Source organism: Lygodium microphyllum, chromosome 30 (genome assembly GCF_053477565.2).
Source record: "Lygodium microphyllum isolate KBCC chromosome 30, Lygodium_microphyllum_v1.1.10, whole genome shotgun sequence".
NCBI lineage: Eukaryota > Viridiplantae > Streptophyta > Polypodiopsida > Schizaeales > Lygodiaceae > Lygodium > Lygodium microphyllum.
This window is the reverse complement of record NC_141164.1, coordinates 39,543,234-39,563,114: the sequence shown is the minus strand read 5'-3', so window position 1 is coordinate 39,563,114 and position 19,881 is coordinate 39,543,234. Positions and strand designations below refer to the sequence as shown.

The following is a 19,881-nucleotide window of genomic DNA, read 5'->3' as shown; positions in this document are numbered from 1 at the left end:
CTCCGCCCTTATTGCTTCGGGGCGGGAGTCCACTCTTCGGTGGGAAGAGTTGGTTCCTATGGTCTTGGACCAAGAGGAACAACTAAAGGGACAGAATGCTTCCAAGTCGGAGGCACTGATAGGTCAAGCCTCTCAGAAGAAGGGGAAGGACCAAAAGAAGAAGAAGGGGGATAACAAGTCAAAGAAGAACAAGGACAAGGACAAAGAATCCACATGCCATATTTGTGGAAAGACTGGCCATTGGAAGAAGGATTGCCCTGACAAAGACAAGAAGGACACGAAGGATTCTGGAGCGGTGGCTGCACCCTCATCAACTGCATTTCTTCATCTAGCTGTCATTGAGGACTCTACACCGAATGCTTCTGATGCTGCGATGACGGCTCCCCAGGCTCGAGAGTGGATCGTTGACAGTGGTGCCTCCCGGCACATAACTCCTTCATCAGATGGTGTTGCCCAGTTTGCGACCTTCGCGTGGGCAGATTCTCATTGGAGATAGCTCTTCAGTGTCTATTGCAGGATGGGGTGAGATGCAGCTTATTCCAGATGGATGTGGTGGTACCCATACCTCAGAGGTCTTGCATGTACCAGGTTTAGGGTATCATCTTCTGTCAGTTCATAAGATTTGCTCCCTTGGACTTTTGGTGGAGTTTGACAGTGATTCGGTGCGAGTCCTTGATCGTGCGTCTAGGAAGGATCTCTCATCTAGATATGAGGAGAACGGCATCTACAAATTGAAGTCTTCCACCGCCCTCTCTACTCTTCTTCTTACCTCTCAGACACAGTCAGAGCTATGGCATGCTCGGTTTGGTCACCTCAACTATGATTATCTTCGGAGGGCGTCACGTGGACAGCTTGTTCGAGGGTTGCCGAACATAGTGGTGAGCCAACAGCCATGTGTCTCCTGCATTCGTGGGAAGCAGCATAGGGATGCCATTCCCCACAAAGCTTCGCGGCGGTCTACTTCACCGATGGAGCTTGTATCTACGGATCTTTGTGGCCCTATGAGGAACGAGTCCTTGCGAGGGAGCTCATACTTCATGTTGATCGTAGATAACTACAACAGGATGACATGGGCCTATTTTTTGGCATTGAAGTCAGAAGCTTTCTCCCACTTCAAGGATTGGCTTCTCTTTGAGAAGAACCGATCAGGCCGGAGATTGAAGACCTTGCAATCCGACAAGGGTGGTGAATTTGTTTCTAATGAGTTTGCTTGTTTTTGTGCAGATAAAGGTATTCACCAGGAGTTTACTAATACCAACACTCCTCAAGAAAATGGCATTCTTGAACGGAAGAACCGCAGTGTGATCGAGATGGCACGCACCATGATGGAGCACCGACAGACACCTCAGTTTCTGTGGGCCGAGGTTATGGCTACTGCAGTCCACATCCTTAACCGATCCCCCACTTCGGCCGTTGATGGGATGACACCTTTTGAGGCTTACTTTGGGACTAAGCCCGATGTTTCTTATTTTAGGATCTTTGGGTGTGATGCCTATGTTCACATTCCCAAGGCTCATCATGATATAAATTTGAAGCAGCTTCCCGAAGACAGGTATTTGTTGGCTACAGCTCCCAATCCCAAGGCTATCGTTTGTATGATCCCGTCAAGCAGGATGTGTACACCAGTCGAGATGTGCGCTTTGTGGAGGTTCCGGCCATACCAGCGGCGGGTGAGGAGCATCCCGTTCTTGGAGATCCAAGGGAGAGTTGGGCTCCCGCTACAGTTCCTTTGGAGCCCGCGCCTTTTGATTTTGATTATGTTTCTGACACAGAGTCTACTGTTCCACCGGTCACCCCCGAGGCGTTATCACCGGTGGATATCCCAGAGTCTTCAACTGCTGGAGAGAGACGAGGAGAGGTCCGGTCTCCTCCTCGTTGGGCCCGTGACACACTCCGTAATTCAGGGATCGAGGGGGTCCTTGAGGAGTGGGGACCGCAGAATGGTCCGCGGCGGTCACAAAGGCACCAGGCACATTCTACAGAGCTTGTTTGCTCTAACTATTGTTTGATGACCCGTGTTATGCAAGATCAAGAGCCCACCTCCGTGAAGGAGGCTTTACAGTCCGCACCATGGAAGAAAGCTATGGAAGCCGAGTTGGAGGCTAATGGGAGGAATGGCACTTGGTCACTCGTGCCTCGCCCCCCGAATAAGAAGGTGATTGGCGTTAAGTGGGTCTTCAAGACCAAGTACCTTAGCGATGGTTCTTTGGACAAGCACAAGGCTCGCCTTGTTGCTAAAGGTTTTGCACAGCGCCCAGGGATTGATTGTCATGATACTTTTTCCCCCACTGCTCGTATGGCGACTATTCGAGTTGTTCTTGCCTTGGCTGGCCATAGGAGATGGCATGTCTACCAATTGGATGTGAAGTCAGCCTTCCTCAATGGTGATTTGAAGGAGGAGATCTATGTAGAGCAGCCTCCTGGCTTTGGATCTTCAGATGGAAAAGTCTACAGGTTGAAGAAGGCCTTGTATGGCCTCAAGCAGGCTCCGCGTACATGGAACGAGAAGATTGATTCATTCCTTCAGTCACAGTTGGGATATCGGCGTTCCAAGGCCAATCCGCAGCTTTATGTACACACTTCCGAGGCTAGTTGTATGCTTTTTGTGTTGTATGTTGATGATTTGATTATCACAGGTGATCATGCACAAAAGGTCCAAGAGACGAAGGCAGCTTTACATCGGACGTTCGAGATGACGGACTTGGGTCTACTCCATTTCTTTTTGGGCCATGAGATTTATCAGTCTCAGAGGGGGATCTTCATCTCTCAGCAGAGATATGTACAGGAGCTCTTGGTTTCTTTTGCGATGGAGGATTGTCGGACCCTTTCTACTCCTATGGATCCGAACTGGAAGGCCACTTCCCATTTAGCTTCTCCCATGGCGGATGCTTCCCGCTATCGTCAGTTGATTGAATCATTGATTTGGCTTCTCAACACTCGTGTTGATCTTTGTTTTGTTGTTGGGCTCTTGGCAGGGTTTATGAGTGAACCTTAGACGGTGCATTGGCAGGCTGCTCAGAGGATACTTCGGTATTTGAGGGGGACGTCTGATTTAGGGATTCATTATCCCGCAGGCACACGTGGTTCAGATCTTGTTCTTGCAGGTTGGAGCGACTCCGATTGGGCCGGTGATGTGGACCACAGACGATCTACTACAGGTTACTGTTTTACCTTGGGTGCAGGTGTTATCTCATGGAGTAGCAAGAAGCAGCCCATAGTAGCCCTTTCGTCTACTACTGAGGCGGAGTATCGAGCCGCATCTTCCACCACATGTGAGGTTGTGTGGCTTCGGAGATTGTTGGAGGAGCTTGGCTGCCCCCAGACTCGTCCTACTTTGCTGCAATGCGACAATCCCCTTCATTTCCCACTCTCTTTGACCCAAGTGTGGCAATGGTTTGCTTTAGTTTGAGGGATGATAGCAAAGGGAAGTGTATCACAATTCTATCACAAGAAAAACCCACTAATTGTGAGCAAACAATGAGAGTATGCTTGGGAATTGTATACAATAGGTTTGCATGAGGAATACTCCATAAATTTGAGCTTAGTTGTTGGATTGATCTCCTAGGATTTGGGAGTCTAAAGTGTTCGAGTGGGCATTTGAATAGTCCAAATTACAACAATGAAGGTAATAGTCCTTGAGCAACTGTGAATTAGTACAATCGCAAGAAACTACTCGAGATGCAATCTTATGTATTTACGTCAAAGCTTTCTATTGTAATCTAAGAAATACCACAAAGGGAGCTAAGCTTTGGGACCAACAAGTGTTGCATGTGGTGCAAGAGAATTCTAGCTTGAGTTGAGTATGCTTTAAAGTTGTTGGGTTTCCTATTCTTCTAAATTAAGAGTTTGCATTTTACTAGTTCACTTCCCTCTGGATACGCAAAGGCTAGTTTCAATCATGAAACTAGCTATTAGTAGTTGAAATTAGCTATAGAATAATAAATATTTCCACTTTTTACACAACAAATGACCTTGTATTCAAAAAGCCATTACTAGATCTTAATATTTTGACTCTAGATGCACCATAATCTTTACTTATGAAAAATGTGATTTTTAAAATTCAAGATATAACACATACATTAACTACAAAATTGACTTTGTCAAAAATCAAAATAAAATGATCAAGGAATTGGATTTGAGTAACTCTTTGATAAAGACGCAACTATTATAAAGTCTTATGGCTCATTTGGCTATTCAGAGGCTTGTATAGATTAGTTTCTTGATAACAAAAGTATTTTATTATACAAGATCTTTCAAACACAAGTGAAATTTGGATATTATCACATAACACAAACATTTGGGAAACTAAGTATGTCTTAAAATCCAACAAATCTAATTGATTCCCCACAATCCTCAAGACAATATACCATGTGATTGGAATCCATGAACCAAATTGCCAAGACATATCAAATGAAAACACATCCTCAACCTATGCACTATGACTCCAAGAGCAAGCACACAAAATTTAGCATCTTCAAGAAGCAAATGAATGGTGTAATAATCTCTAATTGAAATCTTGTCCTAGATTTATCAACCCTTGTATCAGCCTCTCTTTGATTGCTTTCAACAATAGGAAATAAATCAACTCTATTTTAAAGTTTTTTCCTTCACGTCTTTAATGTACTTTAATAGAGTTTCCCTAACACTGTGAGACTCTTTTTTGCACATGAAATATGGATTTTTAACCAAAAAGTGTGATTTATGTATGTGCATGTGTATAACCATGTACAAACACACCAACGTTTACACATTTATATATTCATAAGACAATGTGTTTGTTGGTGTTACAATTAATTATTCTTTGTTATTCTTATTTTGTGATGCATCATCTTGGTTTGAGGTTTTCTAATTCTACACCATTAAGCATCAAATAGTGGAGTTGCAAGTTCATTGAAATTTTCCTTCTTCATAATTTTTCGAGCTTCCATGTATATTTTGCCAAATGAGGTGTGGTTCTTTTTTTTTTTTAGCATTATTTCCTAAAAGTAGGCCACTTAACTCAATTTAACTAGGGATAATCTTTCAAAGAAGAATCACCTTGTAACCATACTACTTCATTGTTAGAATTATTTCCTAAAAGTAGGTCATTTGGCTCAAGTTAACTAGGGGTAAACTAACAAAGAAGAGTCACCTTGTCAGCATAGCATACCATTGCAATAGCATCTGCCCTAACCAGCAATACGTACAAAATTGAGCATCCTTGACGTTGTGCTCCTCCTCATTTCTTTGTTGTTAGCTTTGAAAAGCTTATTTGCAATGCAAAATGTGTCTAACAGCATCATCACTTCAGACTTAGGTGACTACCAATCAAGTACCATGAGTGGTACCTGCTGCCCTTTCAGTTAACAGGTCCAGTATGAAATAACAAAATTTTCGGATAGCAATTACTGAAAATTTCCAGAAACATTATTTAGTGTGCTAATTTAAGTAAAATGCATCACGAGTTGACAGCACGTATTGGGTGCTAGCCTTCTACAACCTTCTAAGGTTCTAGTAATGGCTTCAGTCACAGCCATGCTGGCCTCCTGCATACAATTAATGGATTCACGGTCCCCGTGAAAGATTCCGAAGCGGAAACAGGGAGGTCGTTCTCAAACCAGGAAAGGGCACAACCATGAAGATTTAAAGCTACAAATGTGAGAAGGCAGCCTTCAACTAAAGCTCTCCTTCCTCGGAGACCAAGTAATCCCTGAGTTTTCTCACTTTTGTTTCACTTAACTCCAGTCAGAAACAGAAGACAGTAAACGGCCTTGCTCCGAAGTGAGAAGCCAGCAAAGCGAGAAGCAAGAAAGGAAAAGGAGGCCCTACTCACCTGGAAGAACACGAAGAGAGCTCGCCGCAACAGACGTTCCTCCACCCCCGAGCCCGAAAGACAAAAGCCCTTGCTGACGATGTTCTTTGAAAAGAAAATGAGCAGTTTTTTCTTAATTTTCCCGAATTGTTTTGTGTGGAATATACTTTTTTTTTTTGTTGCTGGCCTTGCCCCCGGGCGTATAGCATGGGTCTAATGGAATTTTACCTAAAATATAAATAAGTTTTACTAATAAGATGAGCATCTGATTGGTCTCTTCAAAGAAATTCCTTGATATTATGGAAGCGATTTGTTTGAGAGGCCTTCAAATTTCTTAACAAATATATATTTGCTAAAGTCTAGAAACTTTCTAATAAATTATTACTAAGTGCTACGCTCTTAGGTTCTGCCAGTGCAAGCATTGATAACGATTAGGGGCACTTCACATCGTGACTATTACTAGCTAGTAATGCCCCCCATGCAAGTGCTACGCTCTTAGGTTCTGCCAGTGCAAGCATTAATAACGATTAGGGGCACTTCACATCCTAACTATTACTAGCTAGTAATGCCCCCATGCAAGTGAGGGGGTGCTTCTATGACTAACACGTGGCATACATTCAAGGCATACTTCTCTCTTTTTCTCTGTCTCCATTGTCTCTTGCTCTTTATCTCTCTCATCGATTTCAACTCTTTCTCTCTCTAATCCCCAAAACTTCTATAGGCATTCAAGACTAATGTGGCCTTCACTTTTGATGTCTTCTTCTTCTTCTTCTTCAAAAGGGTTCAAAACTTGGAATTGTGTAAAGGCAACTTGGGATTGTGCCTGCCATGTAAAAACCATTTTTCTTGTCTCTCTACGTTGCTTCCACCCACATAGACATTGTTTGAGTATGTTTGGGATTCGATTCCTTTTTAAAAGATTGAATGTTCTTATCACACATCTTAAACGTCAAAGCTTTTAAGTTCTATTCCACACTCTTAACTTGCTTTAAAGGCTTCATAATTTTCTTTTCTATTATATTATTATATTTGGAGAGTGTGGGATTGGAGTTGTGCACCAAGATACTTCCACTAAAATAGATGCATTTCAAGAATGTGCATCCATCAAGCTATTGCCAAGTTATATTTAAAAATGACATTAGCTTTCAACCTACATAACCATAAGTAAAGCAGTCAAAAGCTCTTTAAACCATGTTCTTACAAACCAACCTCCCCTTGAGGTATCTCGAGCTTTTCATACACATGTGAAGCACTCTCTCTCTCTCTCTCTCTCTCTCTCTCTCTCTCTCTCTCTCTCTCTCTCTCTCTCTCTCTCTCTCTCTCTCTCTCTCTCTCTCTCTACACACGCACACACACACACGAAGAGTACAAAGTGTTCCACAATCCACTTTGATAGGTCTAAAATACTCATTTTTTGAGAAATCGATTCCCTTTATGTGGCATATAGATATTCTGTTGAACTAAAAATAGATGTTCTATTATGGATGCATCCTCTGGTGTGCACCTAAATCTCATATAAATGCACTAAAGTAGATTTGGATTTTTCTCCTACGGTATAGTTGAAAGTATGAATTATGGCATCATTGAGAGGTTTATTCATGTGTAGATTGGATAGCGATCCTTGGTCATCATTAATAGCTCCCAAAAGGCTAATGTGAATGGAACTCAAATATAACACCTATTGAATAGAGAGAGAGAGAGAGAGAGAGAGAGAGAGGGAGGGAGGGAGGGAGATCATGTTTAGAGGACAATCACCTTATTTGAGACTCTCCTTTAGCATATCTTTTTATGTCTCAACCCACACACACACACACACACACACAGATCAACCCCATTAGCACACGTTCCTTTGTATTCCTCCATAGCATGCCACAAATCATTATGTCCCAAAGCAATGTCTTCGTTTGATGTCCCCAATCCGTTTAAAGGTTTTAAAACCTTTTTTTAAAAAGAAGCTAAAAAGAAGAGGAAAAGTAGCCAGCATTGACCATTAGTTTGCCAATCGCCATCTCATGCCACTGTCATGCAACCCATCGATTTGATGCATCCCCATCACTCTCACCAACATCACCCCTACTTCAACTATGCAAGGCAACAATCCTCCTCAACATGGGACCATACCGATAACAAAAGGAATGAGAGAGAGAATGATGACTATTACGAGAGAGAGAGAGAGAGAGAGAGAGAGAGAGAGAGAGAGAGAGAGAGAGAGAATGAGAGAGAGAGAGAGAGAGAGAGAGAATGAGAGAGGGATAGAAATAGAAAGGGAGAGAGAGGGAGATAGAGAGAGATAGGGAATGAGAGAGAGGATGATGACTATTACGAGAGAGAGAGAGAGAGAGAGAGAGAGAGAGAGAGAGAGAGAGAGAGAGAGTTCTCTAAACAATGAAGATACTCCCCCTAATAGCTATATAAAGCCATATAACACCTTATAACATAAGTCTAAGGGGACTATTAGCATTGAATTTTTTGGAAGGATAGGATGCTATGTTGTTGGGGAGAGAGAGAGAGAGAGAGAGAGAGAGAGAGAGAGGGATAGAAATAGAAAGGGAGAGAGAGGGAGATAGAGAGAGATAGGGATAAAGAGGAAAAGAAAGGGGAAAAGGCAAGAAGCAAGCTTTTTGAGCGATCTTTTTTTGGTAACCCCTCTATTCTTGTTCCAAGTAATTCACTTATTCCACCTTTAGATGTACCCACCTCCGCTTTCACTTCCACCACCACCATCACTACACTCATCACCACCTCTCTCTCTCTCTCTCTCTCTCTCTCTCTCTCTCTCTCTCTCTCTCTCTCTCTCTCTCTCAACCCAAAAATTATATATATTATATTATATTCCAAAATAATAATTTGTATTATGAAATGTATTTCAATAAAGTAGTTTAAATATAATCCAAAAACAATTTGTATTATATTGCATTATGAAAGGTGTTTCAATAAATAGCTCTCTCTCTCTCTCTCTCTCTCTCTCTCTCTCTCTCTCTCTCTCTCTCTCTCTCTCATTTATAATACAAAGTAATTATTGCAAGCAATTCGGATCTAGATTTGTATTACATTGACATCCGACAAGTGTACTATTGTTCCACAAATTGACAAATAATGATAGTAAAAGTTTATCATAAAATTGATCGTGGCTAACCAAGCAAAGTATGTCTGTATCTTCTCAACAAAGTAAAATGCATTTGCTCTAAGAACTAGTAGAGTCTTTACTTTGTTGGCCGCACTATGGGCAATGCTGGGAAAGTTCTTCTCTTTCCAAATATGAAATGTAAGTTCTCTCAATAAGCATGGGTTGGTGTATAAACATGTCTATATTTGCATTCATTCCAAATACTCGCTGAACATTTTTCTTTATACATGGCTCTGGCAACCTCATTAAACATTGGTTAAAAAATAAAAACTCATTGTTAAAGCTTATACATTTGTGAATTATTTATTGTGGTGGCAAGAAAGAATATTGATTGGTGAAAACAAGTATAAATATGATACTCAATCAATATGCCTAATGAAAGAGAGAGAGAGACTATTATCTTAATCTCTCATTGTGCATATCTTTGCTAACTTGACATCATGTTGTTGTAATATTAAGATTCCTAGGCTATAAAATATGATTATACTTCTTTGAACTAATCATATATGTGTGCATGTGTATGTGCGCTTGTTAAGACTTCCAACGTACATATAACAGCGCACACACACACACACACACATGTATATATACGTGTATATATATTAATGAGAGAGAGGGAGAGAAAGAGAGATTTTTAGTAACAATAGTCTTTTAATGTGTGTGTGTGTGTGTGTGTGTGTGTGTGTGTGTGTGTGAGAGAGAGAGAGAGAGAGAGAGAGAGAGAGAGAGAGAGAGAGAGAGAGAGAGAGAGAAACAAGCTCTTAATGAGACACGTGTGTGTGTGTGTGTGTGTGTGTGTGTGTGTACACATTACACACATATACACGAGGAGAGAATAATCAAGGTAGGTTTGTCTAGTGTATATTATAGAACTAAAGACATAGCTTTAAATATTATTGCTCATACAAACTTTAATCCACCTTGACTAAGTAATTCATCAATGGTTTGCCTAGTCTTTAAAATCAAAAGTATATTCTAGATACTCAATGGAGAAAAGAGGGAGAAGAGAGAGATAAAAATAACTTTTGGATGAGAGAGAGAGAAGATAAAAACAATTATTGATGAGAACAAGAGAGAGGTGCCTTTTTGAAAATAACGTCAAAAGTAGTTTAGATAGAGAGGTACCTTTTCCAAATCAACGTAAGAGCACAAAAGTAGTATTGTAATATTGTAAAGAGTCCTATGAAATTTTAAAGCCAAAGAAGAATGCTATGAATTTTTGGTGTCCCCCTTCTTTGGCTTCAAAAATTCCTATCACTCTCTCTTGTAATACTACCTTAGACACTCTCCTACATTAATAGCCTTGATCTTTATCCACTTATACACACACACATACACACACACACACATATATATTTCTAGTAACTCTCTCCTGTAATATCACAATACTACTGTTGGACTTCTCCTATATTAATAGCTTTAGACCTTTATCAAAACACACACACACTCTCTCTCTCTATATGTGTGTGTATGTGTGGATTTAAAAATTTATAGCAACTTTCTCTTACAATGTTACATTTGGGGCTTTCCTACGTATTAACAGCCTTGGATCTTTATCAACACTCACACACACACACACACACACACACACACACACACACACACACACACAATCTTTGTCTCTCTCCTATAATACTACAACTAGCGTTCTGCGCACACTTCTTGCACACAGAACGCTAGGCCGCTTCGCTACCTCGAAGCGGCAAGCAAAGAGCTTCGCTCAACAATCCATTTCTCATATTTCTCTCTCCTCTTTTTCCTCTCTCTCTCTCTCTCTCTCCCCCTCCCTCCCCAAATTCCCTATGTCTAATTTTCTCTCTCTCTTTCTTTGCCTTCTATTTTAGTTTTTTTTTCCTCTCATGGTTCTCTCTCTCATTTTTTTCTCTCCCCGCTCTTCTTCTCTCTCTTTCCCCCCTTTTATTCTCCCCCCTCTCTCCTCTCTTTTCCTTCTCTCTTCCTCTCCTCTTTTTTGCTTTTTTTTCTTCTCTCTCTCTTCATTCTCTTTTTAAAAAAAATTTCTCGCCTGAGAGAGAGAGATTACATGACTTGCTTTGAATTTTTTTTCCATCAAGAAGGGGCTTGCTAGTAACTCACCAAGAAGAGAGTTGCCAACAACACTTCTTGAGATGATTTTTTTTTTTCACAAGTCTCCTCCATCATTTCTTTAAGGGGACTTGTGAAAAACAAATTCACTAAACAAGAAATTGCCAATAACCCCTTCTCGGTGAAATTTTTTTCGCTAAATGTGGGACTATCAGCAACCCTTTCCCATCCAAAATAAATAAATCATAAGTCCCCTTAGAGAGATGAAGGAGGCAACTTGTGAATTTCCTTATGCCAGAAAGGGGTTGCTGGCAATCCTTGTCTGGCCACAAAAATTTCACGTCCCCTTAGAGAGATAATGGAGGGGAGTTGTGATTCAAAGCTCTCTCTCTCTCTCTCTCTCTCTCTCTCTCTCTCTCTCTCTCTCTCTCTCTCTCTCTCTCTCTCTCTCTCTCTCTCTCTCTCTCTTACACATCGAGAAGGGGGTGTCGACAACCCCTGTCTGATACATTTTTTTAAATGTCCCCTTAGAGAAATGATAATAAATTCGCATAATCTCTGTGTGTGTCGGTGTGTGTGTCTCATCGAGAAGGGGTTGTCGACAACCCTTGTTCAATAAAATTTTTTAAATGTCCCCTTAGAGAGATGACAATAAAGTCACATAATCTCTCTCTCTCTCTCTCTCTCTCTCTCTCTCTCTCTCTCTCTCTCTCTCTCTCTCTCTCTCTCTGTTTTTAATGATGAAACTACTACAACATTCAAGTAGACAAAGATTTGTTCTTCTAGTTCACATAGGAGGTAAAGAGAATTTCAAACCAAATGAAGATATTGAGTCTCAAAAGTCATGCAAGTTAGCAACATGGAGACTTCTCTACATGCATAACTTGGCATCCTTCTATAGAAGTGTATTTGCAATGGTATATTGTCAATGTGTTCTCTACATGTAATGGAAGGTTATTGTATAGGCAATTGGAGAAGAGGGTGTTGCAAACTTTGCTAGGGAAATACAAGGATTAGGTGGACTTGAAGGAGGAGTAGCTCATATATAAAGATCACCAAATTGAGCAACAGGGAATGAGGAGGTGTACTAGAGATATTCTATATTTCTCAACTACCTAAAGGTGAATTCCCCTCTAATGAGAAGACATTATACCAAAATTACTCAAAGGAAAAAAGGCGCAAGAAACATAAGCATCCAAATTCATGGTAAGTAATTCGACATGTATTCTTTAGAATATGTCATATTTTCATGTCTTTTGCTAAAAAGACTATGGTTGATCATAGGAAAGTGATATCATCGGTGCATTTGTTCTCATTACTCACTCTTCGAGAAGAAATCAAGGTGAAACCACAATTTTTAAAATGTTTTGATGATATTGATTAGCCACACTTTAGCCCTATTATGATACTATTTGTGGATGATAGCATTAAAAAATATGCAATGTAACCCATCTAACTCCTTTATATATCCATCTACATTTCAAGAAAATCCCATGGATACATCCCCTTAAACACATGCTTCCTTATTTAACAGAGGAAAATCCTATAGACCCCATGCTCTTGGAATACATGTTTCTCTATTTGACTAAGTTAGTAGGTTTTTATAGGGGAGTTTAGGAGTTTGTTAGAGAACACCCATTTTACCCTCAAATAATGGAGTTGGATTGATATTTAATATTTGCAATAAATATATTCATTTACTTTGCACACAGGAGTTCACTAACTTGCAAATGTACTTGAAGATTTTGTATATTTTTTAAATAGTTTTTGTAGTAAGTTCATGCAATACAATGTGAAATATATCAATATATTAAAATATTTGATTGCTAACGTTTAGAGTTTAAAATGAAGAATTCTTGGAAGGAATAACAACTATAGGTAATGAAGCAATACAGAGCTATATTTTATAAAGTTTATATCACTTGTGTATATGTAATTCAATCACTAGCATTGTGATAATATTATTAAAAAAATTACATAAGCTTAATCTATTGATGTAAAGCAATTAGTGAGGTTGTTATTGAGGGGGAAGAGGAAAGGAAGATGCATGTTATGGGTCTCCGAGAGAGAGAGAGAGAGAGAGAGAGAGAGAGAGAGAGAGAGAGAGAGAGAGAGAGAGAGAGAGAGAGAGAGAGAGAGAGAGAGAATTGGTTGTGGATTTGATGAGGAGAGCGAGAGTAAGATGTGGTGGTGGTAGTGGTGGCGATAATGCTATTGAGGGGAATGAGATGTCGATGGTTGGTCCCCAACATATGAGAGAGAGAGAGAGAGAGAGAGAGAGAGAGAGAGAGAGAGAGAGAGAGAGAGAGAGAGAGAGAGAGAGAGAGAGAGAGAGAGAGAGAGAGAGAGAGAGAGAGAGAGAGAGAGAGAGAGAGAGAGAGAGAGAGAGAGAGAGAGAGAGAGAAAGAAAGTTATATTAACGTCTTCTAAAGACCAAAACTGGCCTATGAGACAAACTGTGATACAACTGATGAGGTCCAGCTATCCAAAATAAAAGTGCTGAATGAAAAGCTAAAAACTAGAAACTGAAAATACGGTGCTGTGAGTGTGATAAGTGTCGTATATGTGTATGTGCGTATGTAGCTCTGGTACTCCAGATAATGGCTACAAAAGGGGAACAAATGTCGGCTGTGATAGGGGAACAACTGTCGGCTGTGATAAAGTGGTGCGATGTGTATATGTAACAGATGCAGGGAGATATACTATCCTGGGATGTAGTAGCAGTCGTCGAAGTCGGTAATAGCAGGTGATCCCTCCTGGATGCAGGATGTGGTACATCGGTGGTGGAGAAAGAGCAAACTGGAGATCTGAGATCCAATGTGTCGAGTGTTGTCGGATCTCAGTCTGCTGTCGATGTAGATCAAGAATCCTCCAGATCTCTTGTCGGTGTGGCTGTGGGGTTCGAAACCCCCGGATCCTCGTGCGGCATCAGGTACGCTGGTCCTCAGCCTGCTGTAGTGTGAGCCCGGAGGTCTGGCTGGAGGCTGGTATAGTAGCTCTCACTCTGTCTGTCTGAAAGAACTGTGTAATAGTCGTCTGGGTGGGCCCCTCTCTGACTGGGACCCGCTGTGTGCTCTGCTCTCTGATGTGCCATGCCTCTCCCAGAAAACGGCCAAATGATCTCTGATCCATATCAGCCATACATCCCTGAAGTGAGCTGCTCAATGTGTATCTAGATCTCAACTCTGAGTATGCTGGGCATCTGAGAACAAAATGCTCCTCACTCTCCACCTCTGATCTGCAAAGGGGGCATATCCTCTCCTCCCGTGGGATGCCACCGGCTCTGCCACTCTCAATCATAAGAAGCTGATGTGATGATACCCTGAGCTGTCCAATAAGAACTCTCAATCGATGTGGCATATAGATCTGCATATATCTCGGAATCTCTATGAATCCCTGCTCTGATATGCTCAAGAACTGTGTATAATAATGTGCCATCTTCGATGGCAGTGGCTGTGCAGGGCTGACCCATGTCCTCTGTATATAAATATGCCATATCTCCTGTCTGATGACTATGTTCCTCTCAGAGAGAGAGAGGGTATAAGTGGGAGCCTGAGTATCATATAGAAGAGGTGGGAGTCTATCAATGTCCAGCCCATGTCTGTCAAACCAAGCTCTAGTCTGTGCATACCATGATGTGGTATCCCCCGCTCGAGTCATCTCCTGAGATGCCATATATGCTCTATATGCAATGCGATCTCTGTCCATATCCTGAAATCTGTGTAGGAAGCAGACTGTCTGAAATAATGCCTCGACTAGCATGGGCGGTGTGGCAAGCTCTGCTCGCACAATGTCATGTGGGACTGAGGCCTTGCTGCGAATCAATCTAGATATCATGATCACTTGAGGTCTCTCCATCAATATCCATACATAATCGGCAAGGCTTGGCCCCCATATAGCTACTCCATACATCAGTGCTGGAGTGACTAGAGTATCAAAGAGCCACCCCTTGGTGCGGGGCTCCTAGAAGTGTGCCTGATAACACTGTCGCTCCATAAGAGCCAATGCTGAGTATCCTCTAGTGAGGCGGTCAGAGCTGCTTGTGTCATCGAGAAAGTCCCTGAAGCTGCTGTAAAGGTGACTCCCAAATATACATATGATCCAGTGACCTCAATACTCCCTCCTGCTGCCATGAAAATACTATATCTGCGTATTTGAGCTGATGTATGGAATATAAGAACCTTGGTTTTACCAAGGTTCACTGTCATGCCTCTCTGTATGCAAAAATCATCCAATGCTAATAAATGCTGTTGTAATCCCCGAGCTGAGTCTGAGACCAACACAATGTCAGAGGGGGGGACAGAGAGAGAGAGAGAGGGGGGGGGGGGGAATTGGTTGTGGTTCTAATGAGGAGGGGGAGAGTAAGATGTGCTTGATATATGACCAAAAGAAAAAGAGGACGAAGTGGACTATGTGGCATAAATTTGAAGGTTTCCAAGAAAAGCTTACTCCAAAATCTTACTTCTTGCACACACTCGAAAGAAAAAAGATAGAGAGAGAGAGATAAAGATATAATAGGAAAAAGGAGAGAGAGAAATGGTAGGAGTAGAGAGAGAGAGAGAGAGAGAGAGAGAGATATATATATATATATATATATATATATATATATATATATATATATATATATATAAGAAATACTATTTCATGATGATGGAAAACATAGCCCCATGATGAAACTCCTACTCTACCCTTTTGTTTAGCAAGATCACATGAACATATTACTTGCAAAGAACTCCAAGTGTTTCCTAGCCCTCCTCGTACTCTCATGATTTATTATGTTTGACTAGTCATAATAAGTCTTACCCCATAAAAGTTGAGATTATGATTGTCCTTTGGTCATTTTCTAAGAATCTCTATATGTCATAAGTCATGGCTTCAAATCTCAATGCCTAGGCCAATTTATTATTGCATAGATCTATTGAAATAATAGCTCATTGAGAGTAAAGGTTTATCATGAGGTTAGAATGAAGAAAATTATACATGGAATCATCTTGTAAGGTAGAGACTCATATTACCTAATGTTAGCATTGTTGATTTCCAATTGATCATGTTGTAAAACGGTTCTACGTAAACCTCTAACTAGAAGGGTTTACGATCAACCTATATAATACTAAGTCAGTATCCATGAGAAGAATACCATGAAATTAGTAACCTTAGTCTCTTTCCTTGATAACAAAATGTAGACATAAAGGTTAGGATTTGAAAATTGGGGTAAAACTACAAGGGACTTGATGATCCCTAGGTTGAAGATAGGAATGAAGATAAATGCCTTATGATACAATAAAAGAGTGACCATGCGAAAGGGATTGAATTATCACCTTATAAAGCACAAGGGGGAATTTCATGTATCACTTTATGTGGTCACACTTTAAGAAATAAGAATTTGTTGTGGATTGTATCATCTTTTATGATGCATTCAAAGGACATTGTTTTGGGTTGCAACATTGGTCTTTTTAAGATAAGGTTTATTGATTTGAGAAAGAGGTGGTTTTTCCAAGCCAAATATAAATTGGTTGATGGTTAGGTACTAATCAAAGTGATTATTAGAATGATATCAAGGAAAAAAGATGTTTTCTTGATTGTTGATGAGACAGGATGATTGCCTTGGTTGTGTGTTTGTACAAAAGTTATTGTGCCCTCATAGGAAAATTTCTAGTCACACACTAAACCTCCCCCAAGGTTAGTGGTGGGAGCCTTTTACCAAGGGGCTAGTTTGATTGTATTGGAGACTAGGATTGGCCCTAGATATGAGAGTTCTCTTTGCAAGAAGGACATTAGGCTAGGAGGTGACAAGGGTACCAGGGGGCTTTGGTTGTAAATCCCTCGAGTCTATTGAGGACTAGCCTAACCCCTACGAGCCTAGGATGGACTTCCTAGAAGGCCCTAATGCTAGATAAGGGCAGATTGTGTGCCATGATATTTGGACATGAGTCTCGAATTTAGAGAGGAAATGCCAGGTTGGCATTGCACTTTGGAGAAGGTGCGAATAAATATACTTGTTGATATTATCTTTGTGTTGTGGATTAACCTATGTGAATGAATCCAATGCCCTAAATGAATAATTAAGAAAGTTGTCTTTAGATATGTTGAAACTTAAAGGTGTTAGATAATTAGATAACTAAAACACACCATTGAGGAAAGTAGGAGGGCAAAATCCCTAACATGCCGTCCTATTGATGGGTGGTCTCATCAGTAAACCAAGAGTTTTTCTTCAAGTCAATGGAACTAGGAAAGGACCGAATACTTGACTGTCTAACGTGTCATCTTAGATCTTGATCAATATCATTTTAGGGGACCAATATGCCCTATGGGTAGAGGGATCGACGCATATCACCCCTCCTTGTTTCTCACTCACTATGAACCAAGTGTGACATTGATCTGCTTCAGTTTGAGTTGACTTACGAACACAAAGACTCAAAGATCAATGCTAGACAGGTTGTTAGGTGGCCTTAGCATCAAAATTAAGAAACCCAGATTGAACCTTCTATTGCGAACTAGACATAAGAGAACCTAGGTACAAACCTTGTGTTATTCCAAGGAGTACCAAAGCAATCTATTGATGGACCACTAAATCATGTCACTGAGGGCTTCTCAGTTGAGCATGTTACACGTGGTGTTAACCTCAGCACAAGAAGAAAGCGAAAAAAAGTGGAAAAGTGTAAGTCAAGACCTAAAACAGATGGCCTGGGAGGAAATCAAACACAACAAAAGAGACAGGAAGGAGAATGACTAAAAGCACAAGGGCGGCCTTAAAAATCAAGTCAAAGGCAAAAATGCATTTTAAAATACAAGGTGACCCTAAAACTATTGTAAAGGACCGCCAGGCTCTCTCTTGTGCAATTTGTAAAGGTAGATGGGTGGTAGGACTAAGCTAGGAAGTTAGGGAAAAGGGAAAAAGGGCCATGTCTCGGCCGGCCATGTAAAAAGGGGATGATCACCCAAGGGAAAGAGGGCATGTATATAAGCCAAAAAGTTAATGGAAACTCTCATTCTTGGTGTGTGGCAAACAACTTCTTCTTCTTCTTCTCTTCTTCTTGCCTTCTTGTGTGTGCTCGAGGGAGGGAGTGTGAGAAAGTGAGGGAGTGAGTGTGTGAAAGTGAGGGATCAAGGAGAAGAAGCTCCCCATCTCCTCTCTTCATCATCTTCTCTTCTCTTCTCTTCTCTTGTCTCGCGTGGTTGTGGAGGATGGAGCTTGACAGAGAGCGATTGAGGTTGCTTGAGCTTGCCTCAAGGATCGTGGAGCTACCGGAATGTGAGAAAAAGGAGGGTACTCAATCGAGCATCAAGGTAAGCTCACTACACCCCATAGGTAGGGAGAGTGTGTCGGCTATGTGAGAGGTAGCCATGGCTGCTCGGCTTAATACACTTGACCAATAAGCGGTCCGTAGGTCTCGGGGGTTGAGCAAGAGAGCTCCCTTCATTTTGGTTTCATTGCCGGGACAAATGGGTTTGAGCCTTGAGCATCACGTGCGTCGAATCGAGCATGGAAGTAGGGTTTCATCCCCGAACCAGTGCTTGAGGTACATAGGAGATTTAGGAGTATTAATCTTCGAAACAAGTAAGTATTTTGGGTTTTTGATGTGTAGATGAGTAGGTTGATTCAACCCTAGCATTGTCTTGTGATTTTTGTTTGCATTAAGGTAGGATATGACCAAAAGATTGTGAGAAAATAGTAGGGTTTTGTTGCTGTAAACAAGGCACAACCAAGAAAAGACCTGGAAAAAGATGGGCTTCCAAGCCTAATGACTAAGGAGGGTGAGTTGGAAGGTAAGGATTGAGTAAGACAGGACCATAAAAGCCCAAGGATAGGGGGAAAGAGCTCATTTCTGCACTCTGAGAGTGAAACAAAGAGCTTGAGAGAGAGAGAGAGAGAGAGAGAGAGAGAGAGAGAGAGAGAGCGAGAGAGAGAGAGAGAGAGAGAGAGAGAGAGAGAGAGAGAGAGAGTTGCATGGCAAAGAAGAGATCATGCCCATTGATTTAGAGTTTTCTAGCCACCCTAGGTAGATACAAACTTTCCTTGCTGTGTCTTTGCTCGATCTAAAAAGTCATGTAGGCAATTGCAACCAATGTGTGGAGAAATTGGCCAAAAATCATCGCGTCGCGCCGTCGGGCTCGCAGCCGGGACCACTATGTCCTGGTCCAACTCCTAGAATCGAAGCGTTAGACTATTCAACTGCTCCAGTCAGGACCACCCATCAGTCAGACCATGTGGTCCGATTGGACCCAGACCCCGCATCCAATGGGGTGGTCGGACACCCAATTGCCAGTCGGACCTACTCCAACCCAATCCGATCAGTGAATAATCAGATCACACAAAAAATCAAACCAAACTTTGAGTCCAAACTATCTCGGTTCGATCGGACCCTCTAGACGGATCATCCGACTCCCAGAGTTGGACCACCCAGAATCGGACAATTCGATTCTAGGAATTGGACCAATTGGGCAAAGGACAAAAAACTAGGAATCGAACCACTTCCCCACGTTAGGACCAATTGGGACACATTCTCGAACATCCTTAGATGCCCAATCCAGCTCACTGAAGCCGAAAACCAAAGAAAACCACAACTATACAATATAGAAGCGACCTCTTGCGGCCTAGTTGATCTGAACTAGAGCCAAAATCAACCTTTATATGGTAACTCAGCCTTGATAGAGTGTAGAAGGAGTGGCATAGACCCCAGACAATCCTTAGGAGCGACCAGAGACTGCACTTAGAGCCATACTAGGTCATAGACAAGCCAAGGGGGTAGCCATACCTGTATGATTGTTTTATTTTGCTTATGCACTCCACAGTGATTTCTTTCACATAAGTACACCAAAAGAATGGAAAGCTTGATTTTGCACCATGTACAACAAAGCACCCAGTACTAAATGTACATAAGTTCAGGACTATTTTCAATAACAAGGAATACAATCACAC

The 19,881-nt window shown here is 41.3% G+C and overlaps 1 protein-coding gene across 1 annotated transcript in view; it reads right to left on the bottom strand.

Moving 5' to 3' along the window:
* LOC148009757 (uncharacterized) overlaps positions 1–5,942 on the bottom strand; it is a 53,665-nt gene extending 47,723 nt beyond the window's left edge. Inside the window, exon 1 of the mRNA XM_087672332.1 lies at positions 5,813–5,942. The gene's annotated coding sequence lies outside the window, so the exon portion shown is untranslated. The remainder of the gene's footprint in view (positions 1–5,812) is intronic.
* Positions 5,943–19,881: the final 13,939 nt, after the last annotated feature.